The following is a 14,287-nucleotide window of genomic DNA, read 5'->3' on the forward strand; positions in this document are numbered from 1 at the left end:
TCACCGGCCCTTCTGTTTTGTCTTTTGCCAACGGAATACCCAGGCTCCGCGCGATCCGCTCTAACGTAAGCAACAACAAGGAGCAAACCGAAGAGCCCGCCGGACCCACGCAAAAGAAGTCATCCAAATAGTGAATCACCGAATGGACTCCTGCCACCTCCTTGACTACCCATTCCACAAACGTACTGAATGCCTCAAAATAAGCACACGAAATGGAACAGCCCATCGGCAGGCAACGATCCACATAGTATTCACCATCCCACATACACCCTAAGAGATGAAAGCTCTCTGGATGCACCGGGAGTAAACGAAAAGCTGCTTCCACATCCGCCTTTGCCATCAGGGCCCCCCGCCCCGCTACCCTTACCAGCTCCAAGGCCCTATCGAACGATACATAACATACCGCCGACAATTCCGGTGATATCCCATCATTCACCGACAATCCCGCCGGATAAGATAAATGATGAATGAGCCGAAATTTGTTCGGCTCCTTCTTAGGTACCACCCCAAGGGGGGAAATCCGTAAATTAGAGAATGGCGGGTCCTGGAATGGGCCCGCCATCCTCCCCAACTCCACCTCCTTCTGCAGCTTTTCCTTCACCACCGCCGGATGTTCTTTTGCGGACCGCAAGTTTCCCGGGCGAAACACCGGCGCCTCAGATTCAAACGGAATCCGAAAGCCCTCTGTAAAACCACGTTCCAACAACTCCGCCGCCCGCACATCCGGGTATCTACTTAAATAGGGAAGCATCGCCTCTACCCTCACTGGCGTCCTCCCTTTTTCCAGACCCCTCCCCCGCCTTTCCTTTGCCTTTCTTGAAGCACCTGGCCAGAGGGTGGGACCCTCCACATCCGGAACACTCGTGTCTGAACCGACAAGAGGCCCCGAACTTACACTGTCCCTCGATATACTGCCAACAAGCTCCCTTTTTCTGTCCAGCCGAGGACCCGCCACTCGCACCCGGGCTCCCGGCACCCCCTCGAAAGGGCTGAGCCGGCGCCGTCATTAACCGCATCCACAAAGAAATATCCTTGTGGCCCCACTGGACTCCCGGCCGCAGAGCCTTCCGCTGCCGGAACTGCTCATCATATCTCAACCACCCCAAACCGCCGTATACTCTTTACGCTTCCCCTATCGCGTCCATATATCCAAATAGGGCGGAACAATGCTCCGGCTCCTTTTCCCCGATCACACTGGCTAAGATAGCAAAGGCCTGCAACCAATTGGTAAACGTCCTCGGGATCAACCTATATCGCCGTTTTTCCTCATCCTCCTTCTCCTTTTTTGTATCACTAGGTTTCACCTTATCCAAATTAAACTTTTCCAAGGGAAGCAGGGAAAAAATTTCCACATACTCCCCCTTCCAAATCTTTTCCCTCACCTCCTTTTTCAAATGAACCCCTAACTGCCCTTCAAAGCACACATAAATTTCACTCCGTGCCCTATCATCCAAACGCACTACCTCATCCTCCTTTTCTTTTTCCTTTTCCGCCTCCTTACTCGCACCCACGGAAGCCGCCCCACCAGCCTCCTGTCCCGTACCTGCCGCCGAGGTCGTGTCCCCCGCAGCAACATCGCGCACCGGCGCTTCTGTCCGCACCACCTCCGTGGGGCCCACCCACGCCCCCACCGGAGCCCCAGGCCCAGTCCGACTAACCCGTTCCGCAGACAACCCCTGCAACACCCCCAAAAGCTGCCCCCAAAACTCCGGACCCGGTAAACCAGACTGCCCGACCGCACTCGCCCCCAGCGCAACGCGTCCCGCGACGGAACCCCCGCCCTCGCCCGCGCTACCCACAGCATGTAACATTTCTGTTGTCTGCTCACCAGGCTGCCGTTGAGCCGACGCCGGAACAGCCGTGCCACGATCTTCCAGCTGCCGCTCCGTCCGACCTGCCGCTGCTCCTTCTTCCTCGCTGGAGTCTGATGCGCTGCCGAAATCTTCAGGGGGGACCAGCGAGGGGACAGCCCGCACCTGGCGCCCGTCGACCCCCACGGTCACCGCACCCCGCTCGTCCGGGCGACTCCTGCTTGACCTCTTCCTTTTCTCCCGCCGTGGCGCCCTGCCGCCGTCTCTTCCCGCTGTAATCGTGATATCCTGCTGCGCCGCCCCTTCTCCTGTCGTCCTCAGTGGGCTCCCTCCCTGCCGACTGCCGGAAGGCCGTGCCGAGCTTGCTCCTCGCCGGGACCCACCCCCAGCACGCTCCTCGCCGGGGGGGACCGTGACTACCGATCTCCTCTGTGCCTGCGGGCCACCGTACCCCTCCTCCGATCTCCTGACCTCGCCGCTCACATCCGCTCCCATCCCCCGTCCTGTTGCTCTCCCCTGCGGCCTGCAGGGAGTCTCCTCCGGCAATCCGGCACGCCGAGCGCCACCCCCAGCTGGCACATCACTGGGGGCTGCCGTCATCCATGCTCCGGTCTGGTGCTGCGCAGGCCGCGGACCGGAAGTGGGCCTCGCAGAGGCTCCGCCCACCCCCGACCCATGGGATCTCCGTCGCGGATTCCTCCCGGTGGCCGGCTGCTCCCCTAGGTTAGTTGGAGGGCTCCGCCGCTGCTCCGGAGGGTCCCCGCAGGGGCTCCTTGATCTGATTCTCCCCCTCCAGCTGGGGGAGTAGCGCTCCGGCGGTCGCGCCCGCCGAGCACGTAGCCACGGCCCGGGCGCTGGAACAGCAGGCGGCGCCGCTCCAGCCCCACAGACCGCTGCCAGCTGCTGCCTCAGGGCATCCACTCCCATGACCTCGGATGCCCCCCGCACCATCTCCAGGAGTTCAGCAAGGGCAGCCATGGCAGGAAGCAGCAGCAGCACTACGTCCTGGGACACAAAGATCAATCGACGAAAGGGGAGGTAAACAGCACACCCCCCTCTCTTATACCTCTCCCAACACCCCACCCCTTCCTTGCTCCCCCCCAATCCCCTTACAGCTCCCTACTACCAATCCTGTACTCCCACACATCCCCCATCCCATGCAAACCTATTAACCCTTTCCTAACCTTGCACCCTCCCGATCGTCATGGGGTCCATTCACCCCTATGGGGCTCACTGCCCTTCTTTTCTCCTTTTTTCACTGCAAAATTTTAGGGAAACATCACTCACTGCTCCACGGTTTGGTGGGAAAAACTGTAGATGTAAATGTAAGACATGAATTTTTAAAGACAAGGGTTTTTTTGTTTTGTTTTTTTTTTTGCTTTCTTCTGGATCAACATGTTCAGTTAGGTCATAGGTTGGACTCGATGGACTTACATCTGCCTTCATCCTTATCTCCTTCACCCCCAGGCGATTTTTCAATGTTTTAATATTTTTTTTGCCCCCCTTCTTCCGAGAGCAATAACTTTTTTATTTTCCGTCAATCTTGCCATATAGGGGCTTTTTTTTTTGCGGGACGAGTTGTACTTTTAAATGAAATTATGAGTTTTAGCATCTAATGTACTGGAAAATGACAAAAAAATTCAGTGTGTAAAAATTGCAAAAAAAGTGTGATTGCATGTGATTATTTTGGGAGTATTTTATTCACAGTGATCACTATATGGTAAAACAGATCGATCGGTGTGATGTATTAGTTCGTACATACCAAACATGTATAGGTATCTATATATATAATTGCCTTATTCTGTCTTTCTGTCTGTCTTGCTCCAAAATGACGTCATTACAGTGACAACCGTCGCCAGAGCGCGTGTGCTAAATAGCCTGCGACCAACGTCTCAGCTAAGGCTCCCTGCACACATAACCAGGGTACACAATGGGTTACTAAGCAAAGCGATTTGCTTAGTTACCCCTATTTACCATGGCTACGCGTGCAGGGAGCCAGCGCTAAGCGGTGTAGGTAGGTAACCAAGGTAAATATCGGATAACCATGCAAAGTGCTTTGCTTAGTTACCCGATATTTACCCTGGCTACATGTGCAAGGAGCCAGCGCTAAGCGGTGTACGCTGGTAACCAAGGTAAATATCAGGTAACCAAGCAAAGCTCTTTGCTTAGTTACCCGATATTTACCCTGGCTACGTGTGCAAGGAGCATAAGTGAACAGCCCGAACTACGGGCCGACAGGACGACATACGACACTTTTCCCCGCACGCACATGGAGCCCTGACTCCCCGGTGAGTGCTGCACCCCCGGGAGCCCACACTGGCAACCCAGCCGACACATACCCACCGCTCGCCTCCGCCCCCCGGCACACATTACCCCGCTCGGCGTCACCTTCCCCCTGCACTCTGCTCTCCGCATGTATACACTGAACACACACACACACGAATAGTCACCTGTCCCCAGCCATGCAGTCCCCAACACTGACGTCCTCAGCGCCATGGCCCTGCTCCGCTCCACCCCCCGCACTCCGCCTCCGCATATATTACCCTGGTCGGCTCCGCCCCCGCACTCTGCCCTCCGCATGTATACACTGAACACATACGCACACACACCTGGATAGTCACCTGTCGCCAGCCATACAGTCCCCGGCACTGACGTCCTCAGTGCCATGACCCCGCTCAGCTCCACCCCCCGCACTCCACCCCCCGCACACATTACCCCGCTCGGCTCCGCCCCCCGCACTTCGTCCTCCACATGTATACACTGAATACACACACACACCTGAATAGTCACCTGTCCCCAGCCATGCAGTCCCGGCACTGACGTCCTCAGCGCCGTGGCCCCGCTCGGCTCCAGCCCCCCGCACCCCGCCCCCCACACACATTACCCCGCAGGATGGGGGTACATATCTGGATGGTGGCTGCACCATGATGGGGGCACATACCAGCATTGGGCGACATGACAGCATCAGCATATTTTTACTTAACTTTACACTGTTCATAGCCTTCTTTTATTACAAGCCATGGATATCATTAAAGATTAGACTCATCTATTAAAACTGTTCCTTCTGTTGTTTGTTATTTTAAAACCAATAAACAATTATAAGAATACTAAATTAAACCTAACCCATCCAGTCCATTCATTACCTTATTATTCAATCTGCTAACCTACTTACACATTCTAGACTACCCGATACGTTAGAATCAGGCAAATTTCTAGTACTTTTATATAACGGGTTAAAAAAATTCAGAATTTTGTCCCAAAAAATGGCACACTTTTTGCGCCATTTTACGTGACCCATAGCATTCTGATTTTTCAGGATATAGGGCTCTGTGATGACTTATTTTTTCTGTTTTGAGCTGACATTTTTAACGGTATTTTTTGTGCAGATGCTATGTTTTGATCACCTGTTATTGTATTTTGCACAAAATTTGTAAAGACCAAAAAACTTAATTTTAGCATTTGGATTTTTTTGACACTTTGCTGCTTACCGATAAGATTAATTGATTTTATATTTTGATAGATCGGGCTCCCCATGACCATGTAATGGGGCCTCTGATGACAGCGGGTAAGTGCATGTTACCTGATGTGGCACTTTAGCCCCTTCACAACCGTCCGTTTTTGCACTTTCCGTTTTTTTTTTCACCATTCTTCTTCCAAAAACCGTAACTTTTTTATTTTTCCATCAATATACCCATGTGAGGGCTTGTTTTTTACGCAATGAATTGTACTTTTAAATGAAACTATTAGATTTACCACATAGTGTACTGAATAATGACAAAAAAAAGTTCCAAATGCGGAAAAATTGCAAAGAAAAAGTGCGATTGCACGATAGTTTTTGAGCTATTTTATTCACTGTGTTCATTATATGTTAAAACTGTTGGGTTGGTTTGATGATTTAGGTTGGTGCGAGTTTGTAGACACCAAACATGTATAGGTTTACTTCTATCTAAGGGGTTAAAAAAATTCACAATTTTGTCCAAAAAAAGTGACGCACGTTTTCTGCCATTTTCCACGACCTGTAGTATTTTCATTTTTTGGAATCTATGGCTCAGTGATGGCTTATTTTTGCATCTCGAGCTGACATTTTTAACGGTACCATTTTTGTGCAAATGCTATGTTTTGATTGCTTATATAGCATTTTGTGCAAAATTTGCTGCGACCAAAAAACATAATTTTGGCGTTTGGAATTTTTTTTGCCGCTATGCCGTTTTCTGAACAGATTATTTGATTTTATATTTTGATAGATTGGGCATTTCTGAACGAGGTGATACCAAATGTGTGTATAGTTTTTTATTTTTTTAATCCTTTAATTTCAAATGGGGTGAAAGGGGGTGATTGAACTTATAGGTTTTTTTATTTTTTAATAATTCAAAACTTTTTTTTTACTTTTTTTTTATTTAACCAGTTCCCCTGGGGGACTATAAGGATCAGCAGTCTGCTTGCTCCTCAATATCTACTGATCACAGCTACACAGCTGTGAACACCAGATATGCTCATCTCCTGTCTCACACAGCTCTCGGTCGTGTGAAACAGGAAGTGAGTCATGTGAGCTAAAGGAGTCATGACATGACTTTTTGCTACCAGGACAACCATCGGATCCACGTGATCATGTCACGTGACTTCCGGTGTCGGGATGTGAGTAAACTTAAACCGCGACCACGATTATAATGTTGCTGTCACATTTTGACAGTGCCATTTAAAGGGTTAACAGGTACAGGCAGATCTCAGATCTGATCGTGCCTGCAAGGCACACGTGTCAGCTGTACAAATTAGCTGACATGTGCACAGATTTTCCCCCGGCTGCTCGTGGCAGCCAGATGGGATGAACACTATGACCGCTGGGACGTAATTTTACTACCTGCGGTCATTAAGGGGTTAAATTTTGCTATCACATTTTGACAGCATGATCTAAGGTGTTAACAGGTGTGGGTGGATCCGCTGATTCACCTGCACCTGATAGCCACATATGTCTGCTGTATAAATCAGCAGACAAGTGCGGGACTCACCGCTGGCTGGCTGCTGCGGTGAGCCGGTGGTGAGTTCCGCATATGTCCTCTGCTGATTTTTACAGCAGACATGTGCGGCTATAAGGTGCAGGAGGATTAGCAATTATACCAACATGAGCCATGACGTACCCAGTACCTCCTATGTTGGTAAGAGGTTAATCCAAGATCCTTATATATTTTAAGGAGATTGTCCTCCAACTCTTCATAATTATCTGCTCTTGTGCTTTCCAAAAAATGAGCAACTACTAATGCGAATGCAGCCTTTTCCTTGACCTGCAACAGAAAAACTCCTCATCTTGAAGAAGCGTCTGAATCTGAGGTCCAATAAACACTCCTTGCTTTATATTTGCTTCACACAACCTTAAAAATGTATCAATTGGATACTTGAATGCTTTTGCATTTTTATCCATTACATCCATTCCTTTACAAAGTTATTCATTAGGCTCAACTTGATATGTAGTGGTAACAAAATCTTATATGGGTTAACAAGTGATGGACTCAAGACATTTTTGCTCCCTGACTAAAGTGAATGTCTGAAAGGCCCTTCTCTTTAAGGCTGCTTTCACACATCCGGCTTGAGCTCTGCGGCTCAATCCGGCTGTGCAAGCTATGCAACGGATGCGGTGAAAACACCGCATCCTTTGCATAAGTTTTTCCCATGCGGCCCGTCCGGTTTTTGCCGCTTACGGCATGCTACTGAGCATGCGCAGTGGCAAAAAACGCATGCGGCGGCCGGATGCGGTTTTTGCCACATCGCGCCGCATCCGGCCACCATAGGCATGCATTGAAAAATGCGTCGCATCGGCCGAATGCGGCGCGATGCGGGTTTTTTTGCCGCACGAAAAAACGTGCTAGGCAACGTTCCATCCGGCTGCCGCATCGGCTAAATCTGCCGCATGCGGCAAAAAACGGATGGAACGCAAGGCCATGCGGCACAATGTGGCTCTAATTAAAGTCTATGCAGAAAAAACGCAACCGGCAGCAAAAAAAAAACGGTTGCGATTTTCCTGCAAAGTGCCGGAGTGTGCCGCATTGCAGAAACCAGAGGTGTGAAAGCAGCCTTACACTGGCATTCAAAAGTTTAGGTACCCTTGGTCAAATAAATTCTTGTGAATAGTTTACCAAGTTGAAGATGAAATGATCTCTAAAAGGCATACATTTAAAGATGACACATTTTCTTTGTATTTTAGGCAAAAAAAAGATTTTAATCTTTTACATTTTTAAATTAACAAAAAAGGAAAATGGGTAGATGCTAAAGTTTGTGTACCCTGCATGGTTAGTACCTAGTTGCACCCCCTTTGGCAAGTATCCCAGATTGTAAATGCTTTTTGTAGCCAGCCAAGGGTCTTTCAACTCTTGTTTGAGGGATTTTCATCCCTTCTTCCTTCTTCCAGTTCTGTGAGATTCCTGGGTCGTCTTGCATGCACTGCTCTTTTGAGATCTAGTCACAGATTTTTAATGAAGTTAAGATCAGGGGACTGTGAGGGCAAGTGTAAAACCTTCAACTTGTGGATTTTGAGGTAATCTATTGTGGATTTTGAGGTGTGTTTAGGATCATTATCCACTTTTAGAAGCCATCCTCTATTCAACTTTAGCTTTTTTAGTGATGGTGTTATGTTTGCATTAACAATTTGTTGAAATTTCATTGAATCCATTATTCTCTCCACCTTTGAAATGTTGACAATGCCATTGGCTGCAACACCACCCCCAGCATGATTGATCCACCTCCATGCTTACTTTTTGACAATATGTTCTCTTCCTGAAATATTGTATGCTTTTTCTCTATACTTACCTTTGATCATTATGGCCAAAGCATTCTATGTCAACCTCATCGGTCCACAGGACTTGTTTCCAGAATGCATCAGGCTTATTTAGATGTTATTTTTCATACTTCCGATGCTGAATTTTATGGTGAGGATACAGGAGAGGTTTTCTTCTGATGACTCCTTCATTAAGGCCAAACATGTGCAGGTGTCTTTGAACAATAGAATAATGTACCACAACGCCTGAGTTTGCTAAATCTTCCTGAAGGTATTTTGCAGTCAAGTGGGGGTTATGATTTTTTTCTCTACAAATCCTACAAACATCTCATACAGACATTTAGCTTGGTCTTCTAGACTGAATCTTAACCACCACTGTTTTGTTAATTGCCATTTCTTAATTACATTTCAAACTGAGGAAAGGGCAACTTGAAAATGCTTTGCTATTTTCTTATAGCCTTCTCCTGCTTTGTGGGCCTCCACAATTTTCATTTTCAGAGTGCAAGGCAGCTGCTTAGAAGAACTCATGGCTACTGTTTTTTAGCACAAAGTTAGAGAAGGCTGGATTTACAAAAGCTGTGAAATTTGCACCACCTGACCCAACCTAATGATGATAGTGAACAAGCCATAACCCTAGCAGGATAACTAAGGTCCGAAAAAGTCAAAGTTATCTGAGTACACAAGGGTGCCCATATTTTTGCATCAGCCCATTTTCCTTTTGTAATTTTTAAAATGTAAAGATTTAAAAAAATTGTTTTGCCTAACATACAAGTAAATGTGTCATCTTTAACTTTGTGCCTTTTAGCAATCTTTTCATCTTCAACTTGCATAACTGTTCACAATAACAGTAATCTTGACCAAGGGTGCTCACACTTTTGAATGCCATTGTATTGTAGTGATATTCTCTTGCACAATTATCCTACCCACACAGAAAGCAGAAGTATTTGTGTATCCACCCTGGAGATAAGGCAAGAAGGAAACTACCTTTAAGTCACCAAAGAGTGGGCGTTAATCGTTGTTATAGTTCAGGCACCTCAACAACTGTTTCATGTTGTCATAGCTTTTTTTCATGTGGGCTGCATAACCAACTGGAATTCAAGATAACACATTACAATTATGCAGGTTTTAAGTTTCCCATTTTCAGCCTGAGTTCCTGATTTCATTCCTGACTTGTTCCTCTGTCCCGTTACCAGCCTGAGTTCCTTTATTTGATCCTATGTTACGGTACCAGCTTGAGTTCCTGTATCTCTTCCTGTGTCCCGGTACCAGCCTGAGTTCATGATCCAGTCCTATGTCCCAATACCAGCCTATGTTCCTGTTCCCATTCCTGTATCCCAGTACCAGAGTGTATTCCATTATCCATTCCTTTGTCGTGGTACCAGTTCAACTTCCTGTTTTCATTTCAGTATATCAGTATCTGCCCATGTTCCTGAATCTATGTTCTTGGCTGCACCTGAACTCATACCTGATTCAGTCTCTTTTGTTTCTGTACCAGCTTTCACCCTAACGGTTATCCTGATCCTGTTCCTGCAGAGGCTGTACTCTGACTAGCCTGTTTCTGTCAGTGTCAGCTTCTGCGGATCCAGGGACTGCTACCAGCAGCCAAGTCCAACCTTACCATCAGAGGATCTGATGGGCACTTAGTCACGCCGCTCCAGGATAAGACCATGATCTGTGCTACGGTGGATCCACATCCCCGTCGTGGCTGGGTCAGTCATTGTCCACCTGAAACAGAGCTCACTTCATGCCTCCTTTAGTATGCAGTGATTATTAATCCACTCACTATTATATGTTGATAGAAGCATGACATCTATATATATTTTTCCCTGGTGGTATAGTGGAGTGTTGGTGTTGTGTTTTAGCTGGCATAAAACACTTTAAGGAGTCGTATCTTTTTTGTGCACTGTGCAGTTTGACAAAAATGCTGTGACTTTTGGAATTTTCAAACCAGTTAATCAGCTCCACCAAAACTGTAAGATCTGGAGAGGAGTTGGGTACATGCGCAAAATTTATTAAGTGGTGTTCTCATTTAATGAATTTAAAGCATCACATTCCAGCAAGCCATCTATTAACACTGGTATGCATGATGCCAGTGTTAATGAATCAGCCCTACAATGTACAAGCCTCTTATACAAGCCTTTGTGCCCAGTAGGATAAACAGTCCAACATCTTAATAAATATACACATACTTTAACCATTTAACGATCGCTGGTACACATAAAAAATGGGGGTCATTAAGCCGTATTCTCACTTCGCCATTTTAAAGCCAATCGAGAATAAGTGAATAACGGCCCAGCAGCTGAAAGTCCCATAGGTGACAACTGTACACGACTGATGACACCCCCAGGTATCGTCACCGACCAGTTTTGAAGCTAATCAGGGCCAATTAACCCCTTAAAAAAGGCTGTCTTCAATTTAAGAGGTTAAAAGAGGGTTAAAAGACACTAATTGACATGATCAGCACCTTGTGATCATAAGCACCTGGGCCGATTGTTGCCATGGTACCCTGAGCTTAACTAATGACCCCACGGTATGGAGGACTGTTAAATCCTGCTATAAGCAGGGTCTAACAGGCATAGTCAGGGAATCACTGACAGGTCTCCTGCCCTGCTGTACACTAGTGCAGCAGACCAGGATACAGTCCCTGACAAAAGTTCTGTCGCTTATCCATGTTATGTAAATAAAAGCTTATAACTTGGCTTTAAATTCATCCATTGGTTTCATAAACTACTCTTTTGAAAGCTGAAACCCTCCCATATTTAGTTTAGGTTATGAAAATAAAGTTGCTGCAAAGGCTGAAATATTGATCAGTTAATGAACACAGAAAGGTCAGATTTTGGCAAGACAAAAGTTTTGTCGCCTTGTCATATAATGCACCCAATCCTAGTTTACATCCTCACCTGTGCTCACTAAATGATCGGTTAATTAGTGGGTGTGTATAAAAAGAAACCCAGCACCCCAGACCTTCACTTGAACTGCAACTTGACCTCTGACAACATGCCAAAAATCCACCCTGCGACCAAAGCCTTGATTATCAAGAGGCTGAAGACCAGATCCACTGCAGAGGTGGCTGGCACCTTTCATGTGTCTCAGCGTCAAGTACAAAGAATTAAAAAAGATTTGAAGAGACTGGAGATGTTTTTGACAAGCGAAGGTCAAGGAGACCTTGCAAGACAACTGCTCAGGAGGAACGTTTGTTGGTTAGAAAATCCAAAGCCAGCCCCTCTTCCACTGCAGCAGAGCTCCAAAAGCCTGGTCACCTCAAGTCCTTGTGTCAACTAGAACAATTTGTAGGATTCTGGGTCGAAATGGCTTCCATGGTCGAATTAGTGCCCAGAAGCCAGCACTAAACAAAAGGCAATTAAAAAACCGTGTGGCATTTGCCAAGTCCCACAGCCTGCTAAACAAATGAATGCTGGAAAAGTGGCAGAAGGTGGATTTCTCTGATGAATCTTCAGTTGAATTATACCACAGCTGCCGCAAATATTGCAGGAGACCTACTGGAGCCCGTATGGATCCAGAAAACAGTTAAGTTTGGTAGTGGAAAGATCATTGCCTGGGGTTACATTCAGTATGGGGGTGTGCAAAACATTTGCAAGGTAGAAGGCAATATCAATAGCCTAAAATATCAAAAAGTATTAGCTAACTCTTACATTCCCAATCATAAAAGGGGTCAAATTCTGCAGCAGGATGGTGCTCTATCTCATATATCCATCTCTACAACAAAGTTCCTCCTGGCAAAGAAGATCAAGGTGCTCAAAGACTGGCCAGCCCAGTCACCAGTCATGAACATCATTGAGCATGTTTGGGGTAGGATGAAAGAGGAATCTTGGAAGACAAAACCAAAGAATCTAGATGAAATCTGGGAGGCATGTAATACTGCATTCTTTGCTATTCCTGATGACTTCATCAATAAATTGTATGAATCATTATTGAACCGCATGGATGCAGTCCTTTAAGCTCATGGAAGTCACACAAAATATTAAATATGGCTCTAATAGCAGCCCAACTTCATTCACCAATGTTTTTCAACATATACTGTATGTGTATAAAGCCCGCTTTACACGCTGCAATGTATCTTACAATGTGTCGGCGGGGTCACGTCGTAAGTGACACACATCCGGCATTGTAAGTTACATTGCAATGTGTAACTGCTACGTGCGATTGAATGGTAAAACGTTCATCGCACGCACATCGTACATTCCTCATGAATTGTACGTCAGATTGTTCATCGTACCCGGGGCAGCACACATCGCAGTGTGTGACACCCCGGGAACGATGAACAGATCTTACCTACGTCCTGCGGCGCCCGGCCGGTAATGCAGAAGGAAGGAGGTGGGCGGGATGTTTACGTCCCGCTCAGCTCCGCCCCTTTGCTTCTATTGGCCGGCTGCCGCGTGACGTCGATGTGACGCCGAACGTCCCTCCCACTCCAGGAACAAATTGAACGTGCCGCACATACGATGGGGGCATTGCAAATCGTATGCGATATCGTATGCAAAATTGCAACGTGTAAAGCAGGCTTTAGAAGTTAATTATTTGCTTGAATTTCACATTGCTTTCTGTGGGTGACAAAAGTTTTGTCTTACCAAAATCTGACCTTTCTGTGTTCATTAAATGATCAATATTTCAGCTTCAGTCTCTTCAATGATTCTCTATGGGAGCGGGTAAATAATCAGATGTCACACGAACGGCACTCACACCATCCTAGTGACATTCGATTTTCTAAATACATTTATCGCATGTTTCCCAAAACACTGGAAATGAGTGAGGTTTCAAAATGTCGGTCAATTCTACCTCTGTCATTCGGTCTCTCCCTCTCGGTATCTATTCTCTCTCTCTGTTGGTCGGTCGGTCTCTCTCTCTCTGTCGGTCTCTCTCTCTCTCTGTTGATGTCAGTCTATTCCTTTCCCCCTCTCTCATACTCACCGACCCCCGATCACCAGCACGGTGCTGCACGGTGTTCACACTGCTCTGACAGCTTCTCCTCTTTTGAAAATGCCGGCCGCTCATTATTCAATCTCGTATTCCCTGCTTTACCCGCCGACCGGCGTCTATGATTGGTTGCAGTCAGACACGCCCCCACGATGAGTGACAGCTGTCTCACTGCAACCAATCACAGTTGCCGGTGGGCGGGTCTATATCATGCAGTAAAATAAATAAATAATTAAAAAAAAACAGCGTGCGGTTCCCCCCAATTTTAATAACAGCCAGGTTAAAGCCACACGGCTGAAGGCTGGTATTCTCAGGATGGGGAGCCCCACGTTATGAGGAGCCCCCCAGCCTAACAATATCAGCCAGCAGCCATCCAGAATTGCCGCATCCATTAGATGCGACAGTTCTGGGACTCTACCCGGCTCTTTCCGATTTGCCCTGGTGCGTTGGCAATCAGGGTAATAAGGAGTTTGGCAGCAGCCCATAGCTGCCACTAAGTCCTAGATTAACCCCTTCAGCCCCCGGGCGTTTTCCATTTTTGCGGTTTTGTTTTTTGCTCCCCTTCTTCCGAGAGCCGTAACATTTTTATTTTTCTGTCAATCTTGCCATACGAGGGCTTGTTTTTTGCGGGACGAGTTGTACTTTTAAATGAAACTATAAGTTTTACCATATAGTGTACTGGAAAAATAGCAAAAAAATTCTAAGTGTGGAAAAAAATGCAAAAAAAGTGTGATCGCACAATAGTTTTTGGGATGTTTTATTCACCGTGTTCACT

At 46.7% G+C, this 14,287-nt stretch overlaps 1 protein-coding gene across 1 annotated transcript in view; it reads left to right on the forward strand.

The window, feature by feature from the left end:
* Positions 1 to 14,287, forward strand: part of MUSK (muscle associated receptor tyrosine kinase) — a 343,556-nt gene that overhangs the window by 250,137 nt on the left and 79,132 nt on the right. The window lies entirely within an intron of this gene.

This window comes from Anomaloglossus baeobatrachus, chromosome 1 (genome assembly GCF_048569485.1).
Source record: "Anomaloglossus baeobatrachus isolate aAnoBae1 chromosome 1, aAnoBae1.hap1, whole genome shotgun sequence".
Classification (NCBI taxonomy): Eukaryota; Metazoa; Chordata; class Amphibia; order Anura; family Aromobatidae; genus Anomaloglossus; species Anomaloglossus baeobatrachus.